The 27,842-nt window shown below is 44.8% G+C and overlaps 1 pseudogene; it reads right to left on the bottom strand.

Moving 5' to 3' along the window:
• Positions 1-342: 342 nt before the first annotated feature.
• On the bottom strand, positions 343-27,842 carry LOC148342320 (uncharacterized; annotated as a pseudogene).

Here is a 27,842-nt window from a genome sequence, read left to right as displayed (position 1 = left end):
GAGGCAGAAAAACTGGATAAAGAATGAATTTATTGAATGTAATAAATATATTACTCTTCATGATAGACATGCATCTAAATAATACAAGGCAGCTGCTGAAACAACCATCCAATGGTTATGCATAAATTCTTAGAAATAAAGCCCCGTAACGTTACAGAACCTTTTATAACTGTAGTGTAATATAACACCAAATGCAAGCTGTTTTTATGTAATTATAAAAACAGTGAACAAATGCAAAATTTGTTTCTATATAACTATAAAAAACAGTGAACAATATATCCAAGTCATGAAGTGTGGATGCAATATGTGATGGCTCATTAACAGCCATTGGTATAAAAAGAATTAAACAATGTCCATCACCCAGACATTGCTGTCAAGAACGGCATTGAATTCCGATCGGAAATCTGGAAATTTTCATAGCTGTCAGCAATATGCAACACCTTTCCACATGTGTGGCCCACCGGTTTTCTACTAAACTCTGTCATTTCCTGGAACTCTAGAAAAAACTGTGTCAGTTACAACCAGATCAGATCCAGTGCAAAACGCGAGAAATTTCTGAAGCTTGAATTCATCCAACTCTCTGATGAACCTTTTCAGGTGATTTACCACTTCCTTCTGTTTTGGTGTTAAGTCAGTTGCAAATTTCAACAGTTGGCAGACCTTTTTTGGAGTAGGTTGCAAGTCAGAACACAACTTGTGCAGTGCTTCAGGGCTGATGAAGACATGGTGAAGAGTAACCTCCCTCCAGCAGTCAATAACAAACATGGGCTTTTGGACAAGCTCTTTATGTGCGATTCCTGCAGTATTGTGGGAAAGGTTTCAGCAGAGATGATTCTTCGACACCCATAGCTGTCAAGAACTTCCACAAGATCATCGAGGTCCACTCCTGAAAAGTCTTCCATTGCCTCCGTCAAAACTTCTCGCTCCTGGCTGCTTACAAAATGCAGAAAGTGGGCTTTTAAATCACTGTAGACACAGTTGAAAAGCACCTGCTCGAGGAAAGGAAATGCAAGTTTGTTTGGGAATAGCAACAATCTGGTAACCCTTTAAAAGGATTCTTCCAACTGCTTTCCATTTTTCCGCAGGAAAATCATGACGAATAAATGCACTTTAATTGATGTGCCAAGGGTGCATCGATCATAGAATTCCTGCCAGAAGCTGGTCAGAACATCTCTCAGAACTCCAGAACCAATGCCTGCTTCTTCTCTATTGTCTGGGAGTATGCGTTTGACATTGAGTGATTTGTTGAGGATTGCATCTTCAGAGAATGCTGTAATCATATCATTCAACGTATTGGTATAGTGGACAGTTATAGTCATCGCATGTTGAGGACCAGGTGGATTGAGGGACATAATAGGACCATCGTAGATCAGTGTGACGTCTGCATCTTCCTCTGTGTTGTATGTGGGACCAAAGCTAATTTCTGAATCAATAGAAATGTTGTATGGCGGGTAGATGTCACTTGACTCAACAGAGACCTCTTCAATTTCTGTAGAGCTGTATTCACTGCCAATTGTGTGCCAAAACTTCCTCAGACACTGTGCTGTCATCTGGTTGTCTTTTGGTCTTGTTGCAATGTAAAAGCGCAACAATGTTAGCTTTGCAGTGTCGTACATATTGCCAATTGACTGGCAGGTGTCATCAGTGAGGCAGTTTTGTTTGAAATCCCACACCTCAAACTCAAAGTCCAATTCTAATCCTTTGGGAGAAATTCCATCTGGGAAAAACAGTTTTTTTCCTTCCTTGAGGATGTCTTCTAATCCAGCTTCTGTGGACATTTGAAGTTTTCTGGTACCTCCTCCCTGCTTCTCCCTTACTTGTTTGGTTATTTTTCCATCACTGTGTATCCATCCGATGGCAACATTTCTCATTGTTTTCTGCCTCTTTGACTGTCTTGCTTGTGTCTTGAGGCAGTGTCTTCTTTGTCACTTTCTTTCCTCAGTTTCATTTTTTCACGTAGCTTTTCCAAAAGTCCGTTTTTTCTTTTGGTTGGGAGCTGTTTTTTTCTTGCAAAAATTGAAGAGTGCAATGCGGTCTCCATAGCAAGGGATGTAATTGGCAAGGGTAGCATCGTCCATCAGTGCAATGACATCACTGTCAATCTGCACAAAAAAAACGAGACAAATCTAAATATATATATCTAAATATAAACATATATCTAAATCTAAATATATATATCTAAATATAAACATATATCTAAATCTAAATATATATATATAGAGAGAGAGAGAGACGAGAGAGAGAGAGAGAGAGAGAGAGAGAGAGAGAGAGAGAGAGAGAGAGAGAGAGAGAGAGAGAGAGAGAGAGAGAGAGAGAGAGAGAGAGAGAGAGAGAGAGAGAGAGAGAGAGAGAGAGAGAGAGAGAGAGAGAGAGAAGAGAGAGAGAGAGAGAGAGAGAGAGAGAGAGAGAGAGAGAGAGAGAGAGAGATGAGAGAGAGAGGAGAGAGAGAGAGAGAGAGAGAGGAGAGAGAGAGAGAGAGAGATGAGAGAGAGAGAGAGAGGAAGGAGAGAAGAGAGAGGAGAGAGAGAGAGAGAGAGAGAGAGAGGAGAGAGAGAGAGAGAGAGAGAGAGAGAGAGAGAGAGAAGAGAGAGAGAGAGAGAGAGAGAGAGAGAGAGAGAGAGAGAGAGAGAGAGATTTACATTTACATTTACATTTACATTTACATTTACATTTACATTTACATTTACATTTACATTTACATTTACATTTACATTTACATTTACATTTACATCTATATTGTTGTGGAACGCAGAATCACATCGTACTACACGACCGTGTGATCAGTGTGTTCAGTTCACTGATTTTGTTCCAGCCGGCCACTATGAGCTTGGCAAAAGGCTTCGATATGATGCGCGTGTTTTACCGACGCTGTGACGACACCAAAATTGCTTTATCTAAACTGGTTATTGAAGGACCAAAAGTCTCATAAACTGCGTATGCAAATGGAGCGCATCCCTTCATGATATGCTAATTTGCAACCGAGCGACTAACTACACGTAGCGTGAGAGTTACGGACGCGACAGCCACCAAATGAACGACGCACTGTTTACTCACCCTCTGCTCCTCCAAAAGTGCAACGATGTCCTCCGACACTCCTCGGCCACGCAAAAAGTCGCTTGGTGACGACATATTAGGACTTTCCAAAGGCATACACACCATGCTCTGACATTTTCATCCCACAATGCATTGCTCCATGACAAGTCAGAATTCTCACTTTAAAGTCAGAATTCTGAGATTAAAGTCAGAATTCTCACTTTAAAGTCAGAATTCTGAGAATAAAGTGAGAATTCTGAGATTAAAGTCAGAATTTTTTCTCATTCATGGCCCTAATCCTCTTCCGTACTTAACTAAGATAAATTGACAAGAAATGTAATTTTGAGAACTATTATAGTGAGGATCTCGAAACTCAGTACTCTGTTGTGCAAATATTGATGAGATGACAAATATTTGTCATGTTATTGTTGGAGTTGGGTCACCGTGGAAATAAGAAGTAGTTAGTAAATCAACCTTTAAAAGCCAAACTTACTCCAATGCGTGTTCGTTTTTTTGTGCTCAAAAAGAAAAGGGTCAAATAAAGACTCAACTGTCATGACCCGTGTCGGGCATGTCAATGTTTTTGTTATTGTTTTCTTCCCTCCTTCCTGCCATGTGCTTCTGTTATTGTTTTGTCAGCTGTGTTAGCGTTTCCCCTCAGCACTCGTCATCACCAGCCACGCACCTGTTCCCCGTTACCCTCATCAAGCACCTGCTTCCCATCTGCTCCCCTAATGACTCGGACTATTTAAACCTCCCAGACCGACAACGCAGTGTCGGGTCATTTTCGCCTCTGTGTCTCGCTTTGTTGCCGCATTTCATGGACTGCCACAACCGCGTTTATTTCCGGCCCTGTTCATGCTCTCTGGTAGTGATGGGTATGAGGCATCCTGTATCGTTTCGACACAGTGACACAATGTATTGACACTGTGTTGACACTGTGTTGCTGAATACTGACACCTGGTGGACTTGCAGGAAACATTTGACAGGGTCATCTGACACTAACTGTCAAACTAATTTTATCCAATTCCATTGATTAGCGACGTGATGTTTTTATATATCCTATTTCTTATTACTTTCCATTGCACTAATTATTCTCTTATCTAATTTATATATTTAACTGAATTATTGTTGTATTGCACTGGAGAGGGGAGCTCTCTAATCTCGTTGCACACTTGAGTACAATGACAAAGGGATTTCTGATTCTGATTAGGCATTTGCTTTCACATTATTTTTACATAAACGCAATTTCATAAAAAAAATCTTTGATATTCGAGACGCAGTTGATAAATTAAGAGAACATCTGTCTGAATGCCCAAGTAAAAGTGTTGTGAATGACAATGGACTCATTGTAATTAAAGATTTTTATTCCAAAAAATTAGTTTCTCCAGCGTTTTGTTATTCAGTCTATTTCTTTTTTTTGAGGCAATTTCCCCCGCCTTTGAGAAGATCCTCTCACAAGGCACTGAAGAGGCCGGTGTGCACAACGCCTGTGTGGCTAATATAAATAGGTGAGGGAACGTTGCCTCCATGGACTTCCAGTATAAGAGCGAGTCTTCCGTACGTGCAACATGTCCTGCTGACATATAGCGCTGCACCTCTGAGTGCGCATCAACAGTGACGTCTTCCATCTTGCGGATATTTAATGCAAAGTAACGTGCCAATAACTCGATGCTTGTTTTGAGCGTCCATCCTGTTGACAGATGCGCTTCCTTATGAACACAGTTCGGCGCGCGACCGCTGTGTCGACACGATTCTGGTAGTGGTCACGTGACTTTCTCAAAGCAGTACGCGCACCGACACGGGGTTTGCCCTGGAAGCTCGGCGCGCGCATCGACGCCTCGGTGTCGTTGGACCCATCACTACTCTCTGGTTCCTTGTCCTTGTGCCCGGTCAGTCTTGGTTAGTTGCCTTTGTTGTTTTTTTGTCCACGCCCCGTTGTTGTCCCTGCTGAGCTCTTCAATAAATCCCCTTTAAGTTTCACCTACCCCGGCTTCCTCGCTTCTTGGGTCCACCTCCTCATCGCCGCAAGGCGAAACCTGACAGAATGACCCGACCACGAAAGAAGGACCCAGCGAGGGGCACCGCCGCACGGACCACCCCCAACAACCCGCCGATCAGCTCAGCGCCACGTCTGCCACGCTCCCCGTTTCTCCAGATTACGTCATCGACGGTTCCCCGGTCAATCCACCCCCTCTGATCATCGACCCAGATTATGAGGACGAGTTCGTAAAGACCGCCTCCCTTTTGGACTCCCGCCGCGCTGAGCTGGGAGCACGACTGGCCCAGATAGCGGAGCAGGTGGCCTCGATCGTGGAGAAGGGCGCCGCCGAGGCACCACCCCGGGAGGCTATCATGGAGCTGACAGCTCAGATGGCGGAGCTGGAGGTCAAGATGGTGGAGAGCATGAGGCTGGCACAGCTGGCCGACCGAAAGATGGCTGAAAGGGGTCACGCCTCCACGTCGTCTGCCGCAACCCACGTCGCCTCCACGCCAGCTGCAGCAACCCACATCGCCTCCACGTCAGCAGCAGCACCCCACGTCGCCTCCACGTCAGTAGCAGCAACCCACGTCGCCTCCACGTCAGCTGCAGCAACCCATGCAGCCTCCACGTCAGTTGCACCAACCGTGCAGCCTCCGGTGCCTGCCCCTCATCAGCCTGCCGACCAACCCCTTCGTGTGAGTTCTATATGTTCCGCCAAGCCAGTTCCCCATTCTTCTTCGTCTCGTGTTAACATCTTTGATTACGACACCATTTTGTTCCCCCATGTTTTTGTTAATTCAGATTTAGATGATGACCCCTATTTTCATTTGTCTGTTTCCGAGTTTGACCCAGATTTTGATTTTTCTCATGAGTTTTCTTCTCCCAGTCAGTTTTTGTCACGGTTTTCTTTTGAGTCCACCCCTGAATCCCACCCATCAGACCTTTTTCTTGGGCACCCGGTTGGCCATCTTTCCCGGACCTCCGCGGGGTGGTCAACGACGGCGCCCAAGTAAAGGGTCTGCCACCTCTCGTAATAACACCCACTTTTTACACCCTGAGTCACGTTTTTCCGATTCACTTAGTTCACCTCGTCCGTCTGTTTCTGTACCTCGTCCACAGTCGGTTTCTGCATCACCTTCCGTTCGACCCACGTTTTGTAGCGCACGTTCACCAGCCCCTGTAGTCCCGGTACCTCGTTCACCATCGGTTTCAGCACCTGCTCACGTTCCCCTGGCACCTCCTAGCTCGCGTTCACCAGCCCCTGTAACCTTGGTCCCTCGTGTTCCCCATTCCCCTGATTCCCTATGGCGGCAGGCTGATAGGGATCAGGGCCCCCGGTTCGGCTGTGCCCGGACCGACTGCTGCATCCGGCCCTCTGTCGCCCCCTCGTCAGCTGCCGAGCCCCGTTCCGGCTCCTCCCCAGCTGCCGAGCCCCGTTCCGGCTCCCCGCCAGCTGCCGAGCCCCGTTCCGGCTCCCCGCCAGCTGCCGAGCCCCGTTCCGGCTCCCCGCCAGCTGCCGAGCCCCGTTCCGGCTCCACGCCAGCGGATGAGTCCCGTGCCGGCTCCCCGCCAGCAGATGCGTCCCGTTCCGGCTCCCCGCCAGATGATAAGCCCCGTCCCGGTTCCCCCCGAGCTGCTGGGGCCCGTTCTGGCCTCCCGAGAGCTGCTGACCCCCGCTCCGGCGCCTCGCCAGCGCTTCAAGTTCCTGTTCCGGCGGAGCACGTCCTGCGTCCGCCACAAGTCCCAGTTCCGGTGGAGCACGCCCTGCGTCCGCCACCAGTCCCTGTTCCGGCGGAGCACGCCCTGCGTCCGCCACCAGTCCCTGTTCCGGCGGAGCACGCCATGCGTCCGCCACAAGTCCCAGTTCTGGCGGAGCACATTCTGCGTCCGCCACAAGTCCCTGGTCCGGCGGAGAACGCCCTGCGTCCGCCACAAGTCCCTGTTCCGGCGGAGCACGCCCTGCGTCCGCCACAAGTCCCTGTTCCGGCGGAGCACGCCACGCGTTCGCCACAAGTCCCTCTTCTGGCGGAGCACGTTCTGCGTCCGCCACCAGTCCTGGCTCCGGCGGAGCATGCTCTGCGTCCGCCACCAGTCCCTGTTCCGGCGGAGCACGCCCTGCGACCGCCACAAGTCCCTGTTCGGGCGGAGCACGTCCTGCGTCCGCTACCGCTCCAAGTCCCGGCCTCTGGTGCGCCCGGCCCCCGGCCGCTCCAAATCCCTGCCTTGGCGGCGCCAGACGGTCCGCCGCCACCCCAATTCCCTGTCCCGGCGGCGCCCGACGATCCGCCGTCGCCCCAAGCTCCTGCACCGGTGGTGGAGGACGACACGCCGCCGCCTCTCGCCTCTGCCCCGGCGGTGCCAGATGAACCACCGCCACTTCTCGCCTCCGTGTCGGCGGCGTCCGACGATCCACTACCGCTCCAGATTCCTGCCTCGGCGGTGGACGATGACCAGCCGCCGCCTGCCGCCCTTACCTCGGCGGCATCCGACGAACCGCCACCACTCCACGTTCCTGTCTCGGCGGGGCTTGACAACCAGCCGCCGCTCCACTTTCCTGTCTCAGCAGGGTTCGAGGACCAGCCGCCATGCCACGTTCCTGTCTCGGCGGGGTTCGAGGACCAGCCGCCGCTCCACGTTCCTGTCTCGGCGGGGTTCGATGACCTGCCGCCGCTCCACGTTCCTGTCCCGGCGGGGTTCGAGGACCAGCCGCCGCTCCACGTTCCTGTTTCGGCGGGGTTCGACGACCAGCCGCCGCTCCACGTTCCTGTCTCGGCGGGGTTCGAGGACCAGCCGCCGCTCCACGTTCCTGTTTCGGCGGGGTTCGACGACCAGCCGCCGCTCCACGTTCCTGTCTCGGCGGGGTTCGCCGACCAGCTGCCGCCCCAAGGGCCTGCCTCGACGGCGGTCGACGACCCTCCGCCGCGTCTCGTCCCTGCTCCGGCGGCATCCGGCGTTCCACCGTGCCTCGTCTCCGTCTCGGCGGCGTCCGACGTCCCGCCATCGCTCCAAGTTCCTGCCTCGGCTGTGCCCGCCTCAACGCCAGTCCAAGCTCCGTCCTCTGCGGCACCCTGCGCCCCGCCGCCGCCCCTCGTCTCAGCCCCATCAGCGGACTCCATGTGGCGTTCGGGTCGTCCCGGACGTCCGCCTGAATGGCCCCATCGGGACGCACTGGTCTGGCCCCCCGGCCGGCCGCCTGAATGGCCACATCTGGACTCGCTGGTCTGGCCCCCCGGTCGGCCGCCTGAAAGACCACAACTGGACTCGCTGGTCTGGCCTCCCGGACGCCCGCCTGACCAGTCTTTTGATTGCGGGTCGTGGTCCCGCCTTCCGGCCCCCTTCCGCCCACCCCCGTTTTTGGACAATGTTTTTTTTGTTTGTTTTGGGACGTCTGGCATCCGTCCCTTGAGGGGGGGTACTGTCATGACCCGTGTCGGGCATGTCAATGTTTTTGTTATTGTTTTCTTCCCTCCTTCCTGCCATGTGCTTCTGTTATTGTTTTGTCAGCTGTGTTAGCGTTTCCCCTCAGCACTCGTCATCACCAGCCACGCACCTGTTCCCCGTTACCCTCATCAAGCACCTGCTTCCCATCTGCTCCCCTAATGACTCGGACTATTTAAACCTCCCAGACCGACAACGCAGTGTCGGGTCATTTTCGCCTCTGTGTCTCGCTTTGTTGCCGCATTTCATGGACTGCCACGACCGCGTTTATTTCCGGCCCTGTTCATACTCTCTGGTTCCTTGTCCTTGTGCCCGTTCAGTCTTGGTTAGTTGCCTTTGTTGTTTTTTTGTCCACGCCCCGTTGTTGTCCCTGCTGAGCTCTTCAATAAATCCCCTTTAAGTTTCACCTACCCCGGCTTCCTCGCTTCTTGGGTCCACCTCCTCATCGCCGCAAGGCGAAACCTGACAGGGAAATCAATAAAAATGCTGCAATGATAGAAAATACTGCAATGATAAAAGTGCTGTAATGGTAAATGAAGGATTGTATTATGATCGCTGGCATTATTTTAAACACTTACAGGACAGAAGGTCAATTATTTAATTTAGCAGGTTCATATTTACGGAATATGTTAAACATTGATGAAACAAAAAGCATTTATCAAATGGAACTAGAAGCACGGGTCACAAGAATAACTGGGATTGTAGTCCTGATGTTTTCTGATTTATTATATTTTTCTCATATGCTAAATTTATAGTACTTAGTTTAAATGTGTGAACTTTATTGAAATTTTGGGTAGTGAGAACAAATTTGCACACATAGCATTTCCATAACTTGCATTCACATTCACAGCACTTCATGGTCAAATACGACGAAGCACATTCTCCACATTGGCTGTAGAAGATGCAAACATACCAAATTGGGCACTGGAGGACTCACACAGACGCTATAAAAAAACCCATTCCGAAAGACAGAACAATTGGAGATCGGGGCACATGCACATACGCATGCACACACACAAACACTTACATACACTTGCACATACACGTATACCTGCATATACACATGCACACCGACAATATTCCAGAGGAATGCCAGCGGGTAGAAAGACGGAGAGACTGCCCGCCGGGGAAGGCCAGCCTTGGCGTGCCAGTCTTGGGAACCAGACGGGAATCAACTTATCCAGACGATGACTAACCTGGGGAGGACCTTCCCTTGGACGTGGACCCGTGCCGTGGGAGGGAGCGAGGACGACCAATTCAACCTACATTACTCTTGACATGAAAAACTCCTATAAAAACTGAAGCTGGGCTGAAAGATGGTGCGCATTTTTTGACTGTGCTCGCCCGAGTGCAGTTTTCTCGTGAGATTAAGAAAAAGCCGCCCAGATATCTGTCTTTGTACTATTTCCTGAACTCCAGAAATGGAAGAAACTAAATATCGGAACTCTAATCGGTTGTTGAGTCTTTATTTGACCCTTTTCTTCTTGAGTACAAAAAAACGAACACGTACTGGCGTAAGTTTGGCTTTTAAAGGTTGATTTACTAACTACCGTATTTTCGCAGTCATAGGACGCGCTGCCTCAAAGGGCGCAACACCTGTTGAGGGTGCTATTTCTGTCTTTGAAGCACACACTGGGCGCGTCGCCTTGTAAAGCGCTAGCTCAGCTGCTTCTAGCATAGCATTAGCTCGGGTGCTCACGCTGACGGGTGCTCGCGCTGACTCAGCCCATGGCAATTCACTTTGCCTCAATACCATAAGCAATCGCCACATTTCAAAGACAGTTGCTATGATACCATTGACAATCGCTATCATTAACAATGACTCTAACCAATAATAGGTATCATGGCAATAGGCTACAAGACTACGTCAGGGGAGGGACTTCCTGGTCACCACACTCCTTAGAGTCACGGTTTAAAAAAAAAATAAAAAAATGAAAAACTCAGCATACAAGCAAACAATGAAACAAAGAAATAAGATTAACACAAAACATGTATCTCTCATGCCATCAATATACCAAAAAGAAATAAAAATAACACAAAATGATATAGCAATGGCTTCTTGGGAGCCATTAGAGCAATGCCTTCTGGGAGCCACTCAGACTCAGCCAAATCACATGGCTGTTTAGAGAGATGTGCTGTCATGCTTTGGGCTTTTTGTCTGTTGTCTAAACCTGGGACGTTTCTTGCTTGCAATAACAAATGATAAGACAGACTACAACATTGTGGACAGCCCTTTTGTCCAGCTTTCTCCCACACCATCACCCAAACACCATAGTCACATAATGTATAGTCATGGTCACTTTGAAGCATAGATGACTCAGACTTTGTCCAGCAGGATGTGCTAACATGCACTCCGAACAGCCCAATGAGTAAAAGGGTTGATGGGCGCAAGTGATACTTTGTCCATATAATGAGCGCAGTCGCCTTATAAGGCGCTGTGTTAGTTTAGGGGAAGATTTGGGACTTTTAAGGGCGCCTTATGACTGCGAAAATACGGTACTTCTCATTTCCACGGTGACTCTACTCCAACAATACTAAAGCTGTTGCTTTGTTATTCATATAGAATTTTTGTTTAAAATCCCCCTGGCTCTTCTTTTTGTCTTTTCTATATTCTGTACGTATTAATAACTGTTTGTTAATGTTTTAAAGTTTTGGGCAAAAAACGTATTAGTAAATATTTATCATGTCACTGATGGTGTAGTGGTACACTCGCCTGAGTTGTGTGCAGGCAACGTGGGTTCAGTTCCCTCTCAGTGACGGTGTCTATGTCTGCCCTGTGACTGGCTGGCGACCAGTTCAGGGTGTTGTGCGCCTTTCGCCCCGAACTCAGCTGGGAAAGGCCCCAGTACCCTCCCGCGACCCTGTTCAGGATAAGCGGTGTGGATAATGACATGACATGACAAATATTTGTCATCTCATCAATATTTGCACAACAGAGTACTGAGCTTCGAGATCCTCGCGATAATAGTTCTCGAAATTATATTTCTTATCAATGTAGGTTAGTTAAGGGATATTTTATTGACAATCTAATCTCAATATACAAAGACAGAAAAAAAAATTGGTGGTGGGGGGGCGCGAATCTTTTTCTTCTTGGTAGGGGCGGGGGTGAAATAATTGAGAGGCACTGCGAGTATATGCAGACATTATATCCATACAATCTTGCAGCCCGATTGAACCACAGCATTGTTGTAAATTCGGTAGGAGAAACGTAACCTTCCCACTGCTGTTCCAGCAGCTGCTTCTCCGGGCATAGGGGGAAGTGACGTCGGAGCTGACTCGATTTTGTGGCGTTATTTTAGTTATTTTGTTAAAAAAAATTTATCAACCGAATTAAAATATTACATAGAATATATATTAAAAGAGAATAGTCAGGTGTAAAAACAAACACAGAGGCAAAGAAATATATTTGAAAAATACGTGCTTAAAGCATGACGTCATTAGCAAGCGCGCAGCTTCCGAAGGACCTCGACCACATCCACCAACCCGTCCACACCGAAACAAAAACACCCACCGCTAAATTTTTCTGATTTAGTGTGGAACTAATTTTTTCAAAGGATGTCCAGTGCTACTCTAAAGGACTACGACATAATTCATTAAGTCTTTGTGTCCCGATAACCTCATCTTCGCGCGTTGATGCTTTTCGGCGTAGTTAGCTTAGCTTGTTAGCTAGCTAGCCGCTAACGAAAAGAGGCACATGACTCATCGCCTAGCAGAGATCAAGTGCGCATTTTTTGGAATTATCATTTGAAAATGTGTGAAAGAACGACACCCAAGTACAAAGAGGAACTTTGTGGAATAAAAGAAGAGAACGAGCAACATCTTCAACTGCTGGACGAAGTTTACAACCAGCCTCGTGTTGTGCCACTCAAAGCAGGTTTGTCCACGTCTAACTCTCATTTGCTTTGTCAAGAACGACTTTCTATCGTTAAAAATGTGCATCACAACATTAAGTTGTTTGGGGAAATGCGTTCAAGGTTATTGCCGTTTTATTTTTAAATATTGCCTTTTACTTGCAGGTCTGCTGAGCAATTGTTTATGTCAAATGAAATCAGTGCAGAAAATATATGCCAAAGAATAAGCAATAGTGGGGGGTGAACTCCATGTTTTTCCCAGTATAAAATTTACATTTAAAATAACAAAATAACATTTTCTGGTTTTTATATTTTGTTCAAGCAATTCCTTACGGAAGGAATTCCGCCTGACTCTAAAAATGTGCACATTGCCGCGAAAACGTCAATGGCGGTTGATCAATTTTAGTGAATAAAACACAAAATATATATATATTTTTTTTTAAATCAAGTACGGATTGGTCTTATTTATTTATGAACTTCTTACTGGCTTGGTCGGGTGAGAGTCAATGAACCTCGGGTGGCCCTGCACTGTTTTGTGCACGTGTGCATCGTTTCACCCCATCCAAACATTTAAAATACATTGAATGCATCCATCCAGGGTTGCACGGATCTCATCAGTGAACAAGCGCATGCTGCAAGGAATGCATCTGCATCTTTGTCTTACTATGGGCTTAAAAAGGCTGAACGTCACAACCCCCTTTTCTACCTACAAGTCCAGGAACATTTAGTTCCTGGTCATAAAGTTCCTGTGGCCCAGGTGGTTTGCATCTCCCCCGCAACTCAAAGTTCTTGATAATTTATCCAAATGGCAATTATGATGTATCAGAGGGAGGTCTTGTGTTACTTTGTTACTCATTATTGACACCCTATAGCTGTTAAGCGTCATTGCAGTTCCAAAATAATTCAGTGAACTCTTAAAATATTATGGTGTATCTTAGTTGAATTCGAATACATATTCCAAAAACGTCTGTGACTATGTCAGGAATGAAATCGGGCATCAGCCGCAACGTGCTTCCTTTTTAAATGCTCGTTTATCACTGTTGTGCTGCTATAGGGAGGTTTACATCGTAGGACGTAATTTTGTGAAATGCCCCCATGGTCCGGTCCAAATCGGGGTCGCACGCATTGATTCGTGTGCGGCAGGCACAAGTCAAGGTAGCACGGTAGAAACAATATAAGACAAAGTCGCCGCATGAGGTTTGATCTGAATTTACACCAACTGACTGGTACAAGATCGAAGGCTCATCTTCGGATATGCTGCCATGGATATTACGGCCCTGGATAAGGACCCACTCCACTGAAGTCATCTTCCTGCAGCGCTTCATTCAATTGACTCTTATATTATCTCATCTATCATTGCATAGCATCATTGTATGTGTCAAATGTTGCCCAGTTGGCATCCATTGCAGCCTGGAAGGGGGATTCCCCCATCTGTGGTCCCTTCTCAAGGTTTCTCACTTTTCCCCTAATGAGGTTTTGTGAGTTTTTCCTTGCCCTTCTGGGGGTTAAGATCGGGGATGTCGATTGTGGCTATGTAAAGCCCTTTGAGACTGTCTGTGATTAAGGGCTATACAAATAAAATTGACTTGACTTGACTTGACCAAACCAAATGTGTGTTTGTCTTTTTGTGTCCTGCAGACGTCAGTGAAAACGATCTCCGTTCTGTGAAAGAGGAGCCAGACTTGACTCACATCAAAAAGGAGGAGGAGGAGGAGGAGATCAACAAGTCACCAGTGAACGTTGACCCTATAAAGACTGAAGATGAAAACAAGGATGAGTGTGAGGACAACAGAGGGGCGGAGCCTACAAGCAGCAGTTCAAGTCATCTCGTGACAACAGAAGTTGATGAAGACCACCGGGGGCCATCACAAGCACATAATGAGGACACATTATCACACGCTCATGATGATGATGATGATGATGATGATGATGATGATGGGCAAGCCAAAGGTGAAAGGGCATGTCACACTGACTCATTCACTTCAAAGCTGTCTTTAAAAGGGCACAGAAAAACACACAGTGGTGAAAAACCTTTTTCCTGCTCGGTATGTGGCAAAAGCTTCTCTCGAAAGTCTCATTTAGTAAGGCACACAAGAACGCACAGTGGAGAAAAACCTTTTTCTTGCTCAGTTTGTGGCAAAAGCTTCTATCAAAATTCAAGTTTAACATACCACACAAGAATACACAGTGGAGAAAAACCTTTTTCCTGCTCAGTTTGTGGCAAGAGTTTCTCTCGAAAGTTTCATTTAACAATCCACACAAGAACACACAGTGATGAAAAATCTTTTTCCTGCTCAGTTTGTGGAAAATGCTTCTCTCTAAAGGCAAATTTAACAGAACACGCAAGAACACACACTGGAGAAAAACCTTTTTCTTGCTCAGTTTGTGGCAAAAGCTTTTCTTTAAAGTCAAATTTAAAAACACATATACGATTACACACTGGAGAAAAACCTTTTTCATGCTCAGTTTGTGGCAAGAGTTTCTCTCAAAATTCAAGTTTAACATACCACACAAGAATACACAGTGGAGAAAAACCTTTTTCCTGCTCAGTTTGTGGCAAGAGTTTCTCTCGAAGGTCTCATTTAATAATTCACACAAGAACACACAGTGGTGAAAAATCTTTTTCCTGCTCAGTTTGTGGAAAATGCTTCTCTCAAAAGGAAGGTTTAACAAGCCACACAAGAACACACACTGGAGAAAAACCATTTTCCTGCTTGGTTTGTGGTTAAAGCTTTTCTCTAAAATCAAGTTTAACATACCACACAAGAATACACAGTGGAGAAAACCCTTTTTCCTGCGCAGTTTGTGGCAAGAGTTGCTCTCGAAAGTCTCATTTAACAAGCCACACAAGAACACACACTGGAGAAAAACCATTTTCCTGCTTGGTTTGTGGTAAAAGCTTTTCTCTAAAATCAAATTTGACAAGTCACACAAGAAAGCACAGTGGTGAAAACCCTTTTTCCTGCTCAGTTTGTGCCAAGAGGTTCTCTCGAAAGTCGCATTTACGAAGCCACACAAGAACACACAGTGGAGAAAAACCTTTTTCCTGCTCAGTTTGTGCCAAGAGGTTCTCTCGAAAGTCGCATTTACGAAGCCACACAAGAACGCACAGTGGAGACAAGCCATTGAGTTGCAGCGTTTGTGCTAAAAAATTCTTCACTAAACAGGGTGCTGAGAGTCACAATTGTGCTGGTGAGAAAAGCAGCGATCCTTGAAGCTTAAAAAAAAGAAAACAAAAAACTGAAGGAACTGACTCTTAGTGGTAAGATGTAAATGTGATTTTGAATAAAATATGAAAAATTTAATTATGCAAAGCTCTTTTATTGACATTAAGCCAATGGGATCAGAGCCAGAATTATCAATGTGTTTGTGTGATGATGATCTTTTTTTTTGTGATTTTACATCAAGATGTAAATGAAATTAATTGCCTTTGCCTGGAATAACATTTGTTAACGTTATGCTTTTCAGTTGTCTTTTTACTTAATGGTACAGGTGTGAGAAGAAACGGTGCTTATGAAATCGTTGCCTTCCACAATCATCAATAAAATAACTTGTAGCACTTGCTCAACTGGCTTTCATTACGCTGTGTGAAAAGGTGAAAAACAGAACTAGAAGTTGAACTATAAAAAGAACCAGAAAGAGAAACGCAAATCGTCTCAGTTTCTCTCAAAGGTTTTGGAATGTCAGGAGTTGGCAACTTGATGGCGACTGGAGTCAGCGCTGGTTTTCTCACTGTGTTTGGCTGGCTCGTATATGTATGGTCCATTGAACAAAACTCAAACTCTTCAAATATCCCCTCACATACATTTAATATTTCGCTTTCTGAATAAATTTCTGACTAGCTGCAACCTCTTTCCAGGTTGAGCTCTATCAAGCGTTTGGGGCTTGTTGCTAAGCAGAATCTTACTTCGGAAAAAACGTATAATTTTGTCAAATATACTAAATATTTTTGTTCATGCTCTATTATATTTTTTATATATTGGATTATTTTTATAATGAAATAGGGAAATATTAAAATTGGCAACCACATACAGACCTAATTCAATTAATATGAAATATAAAACATTTTATAACTATTGAACTCAATGAGAAGAGTCCTAATCTTGAATAAATATTGAAATATAAAAAATACTTATATATTAAATAAATTCAATTACCCAACTCCGGATGAGCGGCAGAAAATGGCTGGATGGATGGAATAATTTAAATTGCATACATATTCAAATGAACAAATTTGTTCAGAAATATTCAAGAGTCAAATAAAAAGGTTTAAATTAATATTGATATAATTTAACATTAAAATAAATATTGTAGTATTACATAAGCAAGCTTAAATATAAATTGAAATAAATGAAAAAATAAGTTGTGTATTTTTAAATGGCCTAATTTAGATATGGGCAGTAATTCTCTTTATGAAACTATGAAGGGACTGGAGCTCACAGAAGTGACCAGTCTTGGTTCTGAAGTTCCGATGTAACCAGATACTGCCCTGAGAGAAAATAGGCCTGAGCATTGTTTATGGTGGGGGCAATTCTCTCGCCAGGTCAGTGACCTTCCAGAGTATGAGAGTAATTTAATGTGGTCACGAGTAGACTGGTCGTATCAACGGGGAGACGCATCTGCTCTCCCTCTGGGGGACTTTTGGAGGGAAATCCCGAAGACTAGCGTGATGGGAATGCATATGCAACAAGGGAAAATTAGATATTCATGTCCTATTTGGGCATTCCCTATAAGAAGGGTATGTCTGAGAGGGGGCTCGCACGTTTTTGGGGAGACTTTTTTTTACATCAGCATGTGACGAGAATAAAATCTTTCTTCTTTCTTTCGTTCTTTTCCATCACCAATCCAGCCTTGCTCGGCTGCCTCTCCGGAAGGCAGCAAGGACCCACACTTCAAAGACAAAATATACTACATATTGAAAGAAAAATAATACTCAAATATTGAAATAAGTATAGAATTGAATGAATTAACCACAAAGAAATAAATACCTTCTGGAAAATATAATTATTTATCAACATTTGTCAACATTTTTCTTTCTTGCACATTCTTAAACAATCGTAATTTTTTTTTACTTTTACTTTTTAAGTTACTTCAGTGCATTTCACACCTGAGCCTTCAGTGAAGTCCTACTTTGTCCTACTTGAATAAATCCCCAACAAAATACCATCATTTATGACACCACGGCTGGACAAATAATATCCAGAAACACACTTACGCACCACTGAGTGAGTGTTGGACGATGTAGCTTCTCTTGAAAGGTCCGACTTGAAAATGTCTTTGCAAGTGTATCTGCAATTAAATCCACTGGACCTTTTCAAACTTGTCTTTATCTTCGGGTTCATCATAAACAAAGGTGTTGAATACCTCGATGGCCTCCGGCATTGGTTCGCAAAAGGGCTATTTTTCTTTCGTGCGCTCTGTTTCCGACTCCCACGGCGGCAAGGTAGAGCAGGAATTGTTGCTTGAACTCGCGTCCACATTTCCCGTCATTTTCAGCGCTTCTGGTGGCCTTACGGAGTCCATCTCGCGTCAGTCCTTTTCTTGACCCGCGACCTGGTACCATGTAATGTTATGTCTTCTATCTTAAGAAGTCACGCAGGTAACGTGATGCTGCAAGCTTGTGTGTCTTTATTTACTGACTTCCATTCTCGTCTATGTGCATACACACTTGTTCGTCTGGTAACCAAACACACGTCAGGCAATACTGCCAACTACTGACTAATGATATAACTGCTATCATTACAGTTATTGTTGGAGTTGGGTCACCATGGAAATGAGAAGTAGTTTGTAAATCAACCTTTAAAAGCCAAACTTACTCCAATGCGTGTTCGTTTTTTTGCAGTCAAGAAGAAAAGGGTCAAATAAAGACTCAACAACTGATAAGAGTTCCGATATTTAGTTTCTTCCATTTCTGGAGTTCAGGAAATAGTACAAAGACAGATATCTGGCCAGCTTTTTCTGAATCTCACGAGAAACTGCACTCGGGCGAGCACAGTCGAAAAATGCGCGCCATCTTTCAGCCCAGCTTCAGTTTTTATCGGAGTTTTTTTATGTCAAGGGTAATGTAGGTTGAATCGGTCGTCCCCGCTCCCTCCCACGGCACGGGTCCACGTCCAAGGGAAGGTCCTACCCAGGTTAGTCATCGTCTGGATAGTTGATTCCTGTCTGGTCCCCAAGACTGGCACGCCAAGTCTGGCCTTCTCCGGCTGGCAGTCTCTCCGTCGCTCTCCTCGCTGGCATTCCTCTGTAATCTTGTCGATGTGCATGTGTACGTGTGTATGTGCACGTGTATGTGCAGGTGTAAGTACGTGCCTGTGTGTATGCATGCGTGTTCATGTGCTCCGATCACCAATTGTTATGTCTTTCGGAATGTATTTTTTGCGATAGTGTCTATGTGACACCTCTAGTGCCAAATTTGGTATGTTTGCATCTCTCCAGCCAATGTGGAGAATGAGCGTCGTATTCGACCATGAAGTGCTGTGAATGTAGCTCATGGAAATGCTATGTAGGCAAATTTGTTCTCACGACTGAGAATTTCAATAAAGTTCACACATTTAAACTAAGTACTATAAATTTAGCATATAAGAATAATATAATAAATCAGTAAACATCAGGACTACAATCCCAGTCATTCTTGTGACCCCCAATTTGATAAATGCTTTTTGTTTCATCAATGTTTAAAATATTCAGTGAATATGAACCTGCTAACTTTAATAATCGACATTCTGTCCCGTATGTGTTTAAAATAATGCCAGTAATCGTAATACAATCCTTCAATCCCCGCCGAAAAAATATCTTACCATGAAAATGAAAACGCAACCTGTGGCCACAAAAAATGCATGCGGCAAGAAATATACTATGACCCCCCCTGTCAACCCCACCCCCTAGTGGGGTCGATCCCAATCAAAGTTATATTAGACAACAAAAAGTAACAAATTAACTCGTGCCGTCCCGCAATTAAAATTCTTAACTAAATAATTGCAACACTACCGTCATTAATTGCACTCAATCACCTTTTTAAACTTGTTTGTGAAGCTTGTATCAGTCACTTGAATAAGATATTGTAATTAACGTAGACCCACCAAATTTTATATCTATTTCAATTCCCAGACTGTTGTAAAAGCTTTTTTTGAATATAATTTAGACAGTGGCATCTTCACAGGCATTGCCCCCAGAAACAATTTTCCAACGTATACATTTAGTTGTGCCGAAAATCACCACAATCCAGCAGTGTTTGTTCGCAATAATGTCTGAATGATATCCAGCTAATATGGCACAATGTTAGAATTTGGCTTTGCAAGATGGGCAAATTATTCCTGAATTAAAGAAAATGTAGTTCACCGAGTTCAAATATCGAAATGTTTAGAGATTATAAATTAAGCCCTGAGCTAACGCTCCAATTTTGACCGTTTTTTGGCAAATCTTCAAAGCAAACCAAATGAAATAGTTACCATTTATGATAAAAATAAATAAATAAATAAATAAAAATCCCAAACTAGAATTACGCAGATACCAAATTAAACCATTTTTTACGGGAAGAAAAGGTGCTCTCCAAGACGTAGACAGCTCCAAGAACCGCTGCAGTCTTCACCTCCTATTGTCTCCCGAATGCCTCCCTCCACCTCCAGGCTGTGCCAACTCTGATTCTGTCAACTGGGCGAGGGTGTAGAGACAGTAAAACAATTGGGGGAGCTGTGGAGCAGAGCCCAAAATCAGTCGGGCCCCGTGTCCACAACCCCTCCAGCAGAGACGCACACAGAGCTACCTCTCCCGAGTGACCCGTCTCGTGAAATTTTGAAATTAAGTCACGTTCCCAAAACCGAAGAATTTGTAGTAGGTGCTGAAGTATGATACCCTGTTAGTGACGCGGAGTATTCAACATTCGTAATAGACGTCTGAACCCAGCCAACCGCCTCTACACACCGCTTTACCATGGGGCCTAGATCTTTAGTATGAAGACGCGCATCAATAGTCAATGTGATTTGTGGCTCAGCGAAAGTAAATAATTCATACCATTTCTGCTGCTCAGGGACAAGGCACGCATGCAACGCCGGTAGACATAACACATATATAATCCTAATGCAAGATGAACTCCTGACTAAATTTGAATGAATGCATTTTGATAAACCAAATCACATGTGCGATCATATGTACAGTGTACAATGTACTGGGTCAATTGGTGAATGGGTGGAGGTTGGATCAGGAACAGGGCATACCCACCGCGGGAGGATGGAGAACCAGGTTTCAGAGCTGCCCTCAGATGTTTCAGTTCAGCCAGTGGAATGGAGGAGAGCACCACATATGCTCCGCGGCCCCCTGTCATGGAATGGGGTACCAGCGGGTTGGTGTGAAGAGTGCGTTGGGAGTGGGTAACGGTGGCGCCCCCTGCGCTGGTTGAGCTCTGGGCGACAGAAATGGCACCGGACCAGAAGATGGCACATTCCAGAAAGTGGCTCGGTATGGACAGTTCATCACCCAGTGACCCCGCAGCAAGAGCACACGCCACTCACAACCCCCGTCTATAACCACCCCTACCTCTGTTACTGCAATCCCGACCTCGTTGACCGGCCGGGTACGGACAGCCAATCTGCTGTGGTGCCGCGTCACCCGAACCTTGCCTAGGAGCAGCAGAAGCGGAAGGCGCAGGTGCAATGGGAGCTGCATGCATTAGCTGCCCCACCCCTTTTTTTTCTTTTTTTTATTTTATAATTTTTAGCCCTCTTGGCCACCAGAACTTGCAAGTATAACAATTTTTAGTAACGCTCCTTAATCCAATCACACATTTTCCTTTTCTGATGTCGTGCAAAATGATGTAAAAAAAAAAATGTGTTCTCCTGAGACTGATTAGCATTTTTTCATTGATGGACTGTTTCACATGATGTCCGTAACCGGAAGGACACGCCCTAAGGACGGCCAACTGGAACAGCTGCGGAATGACTACATTATTGGATGGGTCACTGCCGGAAGTCTCACTCCATTCACGTCTCGCCCTGGCCTGTCTCCTCCGCTCCCCACTTGAAAGATACAGCAACATCGGCCCCAACGGGGCCAGAAATATCTGATGCACGGCACGGCCAATCTCACCGGAGGTGTCCCCATTCAGCCGGTGACCGTCATGCTGGTCTGTAGGTCTGGCCTCGGCCTCAAGTAAGGACAGTTCCTGACAAGTAAATTTTGTCCCGCATGTAACTCTGTAATCCCCTCTACGAAGAACCTACCCTTGCGTTAAGTGAGTAATTTTCATAAAAACAGCGCCACCGCCAACTTAACTGAAATTAACCTCAAGTATCACCGCTGTGGTGCCGTATATTATGGAAAAGTCTTAACAATACAACAAAATTCTGCTCTATCCTGGACTGGGTGTGTGTTATCTATTCGTGCACCCAATGTGAATATTAAAACTGCGGAGCACATGAGCAGGCTAAAGCAACAACTATATCTTAATCTGTTTTCATGGAACCTAACTTACAATATCTTATATCTCCCTCCTTGTTGAGGAGAAACTCCGGGATGGGCGTGATGCGGCGCTATTTGAAGCGTTCTCCGACCTTCTGGTCACACAGGTCACATGTCACCTCAAACCTGTGGAGAGAACTGGAGGAGTGGCACTTGCCAGTGAGAAGGGGTAAATTACCTCCCTTCTGAAACGTTCAGTTTTGCATAAATTTTGTCTAATAACGTCAATCAATCATTCACTTGATGCTTGAATTTGATTAGTCCAATCTGTCTCCAATAACAATTTGAAAATCAGTACTTGGGAGTGCAATAGGGATCCAGGTTGATCAGACCTGTCCGCCCATTGCATCCTACGTGCTGTTAGCGCTTACTGGTGCCCTCAATCAGGTTTCTTTCCTGAGGCCCGTTCAGGTTTAAATGCCCATTTCGGGAGGGCTTACTGAAATAATTTACTAAATGTAACGGCCGAAATAAAACGCCAGCTGAACGGCCAGGAGGAACCAGACACCGTTGTTCATTTTCACCGCCGGCGGGGGAAAAGAGTGGGACAGAGAGGCCGCGAGCAGCCTGCTCGCGGCCGCCCCATGCAACTCCTCTTCCTCCTCTTCTCACCGGCTCGGCTTTTATTAGTTTGACTCAAGAATCACATGAAATTAGAATACAATGAAGGTCTGTTTAGCCTAAACTAAATCACCAGAATACAGGAGATTAATTAACAATGGTGGTCTGTTTTAGACTAAACTAATCAGCAGAAGACAGAAAACATCAATAACTAATCATCAGTAACTCTAGCAGGCAGAGAATCACAACTCACAGTGTAAAGGTCAATTTAACTATACACATCATCAGGATACAGTGTCTGTGTGCGTGTGTGCTAAAATAACAAGTAAGTGTCTATGTGTGTGTGTTTAAACATGAATGAGTGTATAAAAACATGATTATAAATACACAAACTGATTAACTATCCTCAGCCCATCTTACATTTCCCCCCTGTTGTGGATTTAAAAATCATGGCCTTATGGCTTTAAGACAGATCATCATAGTGAAATCATACAACAGTGATTAGTGGATGGGCGAAAACCTCTCATTAGGGAAAAATTCCCCTCTGCACGAAACGAGAACCTCATGGTCTGATGACCACTCGGGAATAAAACATAAATAAACATTTCAATATACCTAGTGAAAAATAATAAAATTGTCTCCACGCAGAGCTTGTCCCTGGGGTGACTTGATGAAGGCCCCTTGCCTTGTTGTAAGAGGAGACAGCTGTCTTTGCCTCTCGGATCTTCATGTATGGTGTGTGTGTGTGCACGTGTAGGGGGCAGGTGTAAAAGGTCCATGTGTTTTTACGTTTTAGTGTCCAGTTCGAGTTCGTCATTGTCCAGTTCGAATTCGTCATTCTCAACATCAATCAGGTTGTAATGGTACATTTGGGCAACAAACATGCGATTAACCATCCTCTTTGTCATAAAAATAATGCAACATGAACAGACTACACATAACAAAAATGAAAATTATAACCATTCCCATATATTGTCTCTTTCAAATTCTTCATAGTGATCATAACATCAATAATTGTTTCATTTTTATCAAAAAAATTTAAATGCAATAATGTTCTCCAATCAAGGCTGAAATTTTGTTATGTACGTCATTAATTTCCAAACATTATCTAATCCTTTTGTTCTGTGGCTCCAACATTCGTATCTGTGGCTGGTTGTGTGGTTCTGATGTGCGTGTGGTCCGAGATTGTGACTCAGGTGGGCTCCTTTTCGAGGGATTCGCGTTGCTAGGCCTTTCAGCTTGCACTGCGACTGGTGGATCCAGTCGCCACGCCCCGCGACCTTTGCTGCCGCCGGGGTCACTGCCATCATCTGGCGAGGGCCATCTCAGCATTCACTTGTCCCAACGAAGTCGTTTCAACACCTTGAAGAAGATTTGGTCTCCCACACGGACGTGATTTCTCTGTGGATCAGAACACACTGACCAGTAATTGTGTCTTTGCATCTTTGTCAGTCAAACATGTTTTTCATGTGGACTGAGACCGATGTGCCAGTCGCTGGTGGTTCTGATGAACCTGAGAGTCCATGTGTGAAGCCATATAGGATTTCAAAAGGGGATAGTGTCCTTCCTTCGGCTGGCACTATCCTCATTGCTGTGATTGAAAAATAGTCTGGCCATTGTCTTTTTTTTTTCTCTTGATAAGTCTGGCCTTAATAGTTCCATTAGTTCCATTAGTGTCCCATTTCGTTACATCATTCACAAAATGCATCATTTTCACTTCAAATCACTTCTTGAAAGTCCAAATGTCAGGATAATTTGATTACACAACACTTTTTCCAACTGTTTTAGCATCATCATATCTTGTTGGAAACAACTTAACCCATTTTGATAACATTAATTACAACCAAACAACATTGCATCTCAAACAAATAACACATTGTCTAAAAAAAGTTTTTTTTGTTGAAAAGTCTGTATGTGGGAACAATTTCATATCATACTTCCCCTCTGTTGACACACGACTATATGCTCGTGTGTCAATCATCTTATTCCTCTAATCAATGAATTAGGCAGCCAGGATTTGCCATCTGCCAATTTGCTTATCCTGTCCTCAGCAATGTTCGCACCTTTGTTCCCCCAATGTGTGCATTCAATTAGTGGTGTATTTTTCCTGGCGTGATATCAAATTGTCAAGTTGACTTGCTGTGAGTGTGTGTGTGTGTGTGTGTGTGTTGTGTTCATTTTCCTTTATAGTAATGCAGTGCCGACTTTGAGGTCATGCTTTGGGCTGCAGCCTTCGCTGCATTGTCAGCGAGGCAGTTTCCAATTGTAATTGGGTCATTTCATTAAGTAAGTTTTGCTTTTCAAATAACCATTTAGGCATGTTTTATGCACAACATTTCGTTTCTTGTTGTGGTTTTAAAGCCCTTGTCTGCCCAATGTCGACAGAACACATGAACATTCATCTTGACTGTCAGTTCACATTGTAACCATACAACCCATACAAGATGGGAAACCCTAAATTTTAATTAGCTCACACCTGCTACGCTCTTCCTGCTTATCCTAACAATTTCTCTCTTACAAATGATCTGTTTTGTGACCTTAGTTCTCAAACGCTTCTACTCCTCACCAGTCCGGAATGTGCACCTCATTTCTTTCTTAACAGTCTGGAATGTGCACCTGGTTTTTGTGTCTTACACGCCTGAATCAGTGCAAAACATCATGCTGCTTGTCTTGAACATACAGAATTTAGCATCCCTTGAAACAAAATTTCCATTTGCAATCCCCAAAACAAAAAATGTTCCTCCAGTCGGGAGAAAAATGTCCTTAAAAAAAAAAAAAGAAAAAGTGTCCATAAGGTCAAGTCGCGGTTTGATGATAATTTGGAGCGGCTTCCGCAGTCGTGTGGCGCCTTCTACTGGTGCGGGAAAAATGACGCTTGGCTGAAACGCACCGCACCTTATCAGTGTAATGTGTCCCTGTGACAATTAGGTCGCCGTGCAATGTGAATGTGGTGGACAAGAATGTAATTTTTTAATTCCTGAAGCAGCAGTCAAGACTGCTTGAACACACTCTGACGTGGCTCTTACCACGGGATCAAATTATTGTGACTAATATGCAAATGGATTCACTTTCCTGTGTTTCTGCAGCAACACAAGTCCATGAAGCCATTTTTGCAGTCACTGTTTGCTCAATGCTCATAGTAATTTGGTAGTGCGTTAAGATGCTTTGTCGATAGAATCTCCTTTTTGGTCTCATGTTCCCTTGGACATTATGTTTACTACACACTACACATGACCTACAAAATGTTTTTTAAAAAGGTTTGTTGTCCTAGCTGTACTATGGATATCAATCCCCCCTGTTGAGACATGGGAATTTCCATGACTCAATTCAGCAGTTAAATATCAAGTTGGTAGTGCTAACACATCGTAATCAATGAGTTCATGCTTGACAAGTTCAAAAGCTTTGTCAGCCTCAAATGTTCAAACAATTATTCTCTTCTTGCAAATATCATTGGCTTATCATAAATGATGTCCAGCAATGGTCGTGTGATTTCTGAGTAATTTGCAAATCATGAATTAAACACCTATAAAAACATCATTAACTTCTCTGTTATTGGTTTTAATGCTCTGGCAATGTTTTTCCTTTTTACTTATCACCGATAATGCGCCCTTTTAAAGTTTTGACGTCTGTTTGAATTCGCCCCTGCATATTAACTCTGATATTAAGGTCCAATTGTGTCAGTGCATCACGGCCTAATAAGTAAAATGCACGTTGATGTAGATCTCCTTCTACACACACTTTTATATGTTTGTTTGTTTTTTTTTTTTACGTCACGTGATCCTCCGTTGCTACCACGACTGGTCCTGAAAAAGTAATGTTTAAAACAGGACTTTCTGCTTTCTCCTTTTTTCTTCCTTTTGCTCAACACGTTCATGCTTTTTGTGCATAATTTAGGATTTTCTTTTCCATCTTACAAGTTGGCCAATTTAAATTAGGTTGTTTTATTTGAAAAGCCTGTATTTTTTTCTCATTCCTGTTTCTTTGTCTTTCCCTTGGAGTAGTTTATTGGGCATTTCTTGGAGGTCTTCAGTACTCGATTGTGGTCCTGTGGTTATTAGGTCCAAGCTGTAGAAGGTGGAAGGGCCTCCTTTTCCTTCCAAGATCATCATTTGTTTGACTTTCTGTCCTCGTTTCATCACTGTCATTTTTTCTCCTTCTACAGTGAGAACGAGCTGGAGGGTTTTGATTAAGTCTCTTCCCAAAAGGTTGGATGGACATTCTGGAACTACGACTAACCTCTTGCCTCGATATAAACTTCCATCTTCGTCTTCTATTGTGAGGGGTTTGGTATAAAACCGTTGCGCTGCCTTTCCTCCTACTCCTATCACCATGACAGCTTTATTTGACAGTTTGGTCCCTGCAGGTAGGGCCTTGATTACTGAACTTTCTGCTCCAGAGTCAACTATAAATTGTTTTGTTGTTTTCTTTGGGCCTAATTGTAGTGTTCTCATTGGTGGGTCCACTGTAGAGGCCATTCCAAACAAAACAGATAAATCTAGAACGACCAGTGGCGATTCTAATGTTACTTCTTCTTCATCTTCGCTATTGCTGAGCGGCCTCTGCTCAGGTTGTTCTTCGCCCTGTGGCTGGTAACTTACTAGTCACATGTTACCGGTATAGTCTTCCTCTGGTGTGGTCTTCCTGAATGTTTGACGGCAATTTCTGGCAAAGTGTCCTAATTTGCCACATTTGTAGCAGCTATCATCTCTATTAGAAAACCGTCCTCGACCTTGTCCCCTGGCGCCAGAATATCTGCCGCGCTTTCGTCCTCGTCCTCTGTCCCCTTGACCTTGATAGTAGATGGGGGCGGAGGCCGCTGTGGAAAGGCCTTCCATCACGGCAGCCAAAGTGGTTGATGTGTTTCGCTCCTCCTTTTTCTTCTGGATTTCCTCGGCATGGGAGGCATATTCGATGAGCGTGTCAAGGTTTGCAGTTCGCCACCCAACGTGGTGTTTGCAGATGAAGTCTCTGGTGGATTCGTGGATACCATCTAGGAAGGCCGACTCCAAGAGGATTTGGTACGGGCTGTTGTCTGCATTGTCTTCCTGTAGGCCGCAATAGAGCCTGTAAACTCCAGATAACCTTTCCAAATACCGGCGGGCAGATTCCATGTCTTCTTGGTGACATTGTCTGATCTTTGTGTTGTCTGGTTTCTTCTTGAAGATTTTTCTTGCTTCATCAAACATGGCGCGGATTGCGTTTGCGAGCTCGGGAGCTCCAGGCGGGAGAGGCTGGCCTGTGACATCGTAAGGGTTGAAGGCACCTCTGATTCTGCCGTATCTATACCCTAAGATCATTCTCATGCATGTTTCAAATTCTTTTCCATTCAGGTGGTAGCTATTCATTAGGTCGTGCATATTCTCAATCCATTTCTCCACATCCGCTTCGATTGGTGGGATTGATTGGCAGGCCGCCTTGCATTCATCTTGGGTCCAGGGCCTGTAGACCATGATGGTAGGTTCATGTGGGTGGCCATTTGCATCATTAGTCCCAAAAGCTGGGTTGGCTACGGCCACCAT

Source organism: Idiotropiscis lumnitzeri, chromosome 2 (genome assembly GCF_059441095.1).
Source record: "Idiotropiscis lumnitzeri isolate Australia: NSW breed Sydney's pygmy pipehorse chromosome 2, RoL_Ilum_1.0, whole genome shotgun sequence".
NCBI classification, from domain to species: domain Eukaryota; kingdom Metazoa; phylum Chordata; class Actinopteri; order Syngnathiformes; family Syngnathidae; genus Idiotropiscis; species Idiotropiscis lumnitzeri.
Note: the sequence above shows the minus strand (reverse complement) of the source record. Positions and strands in the feature narration are given on the sequence as shown.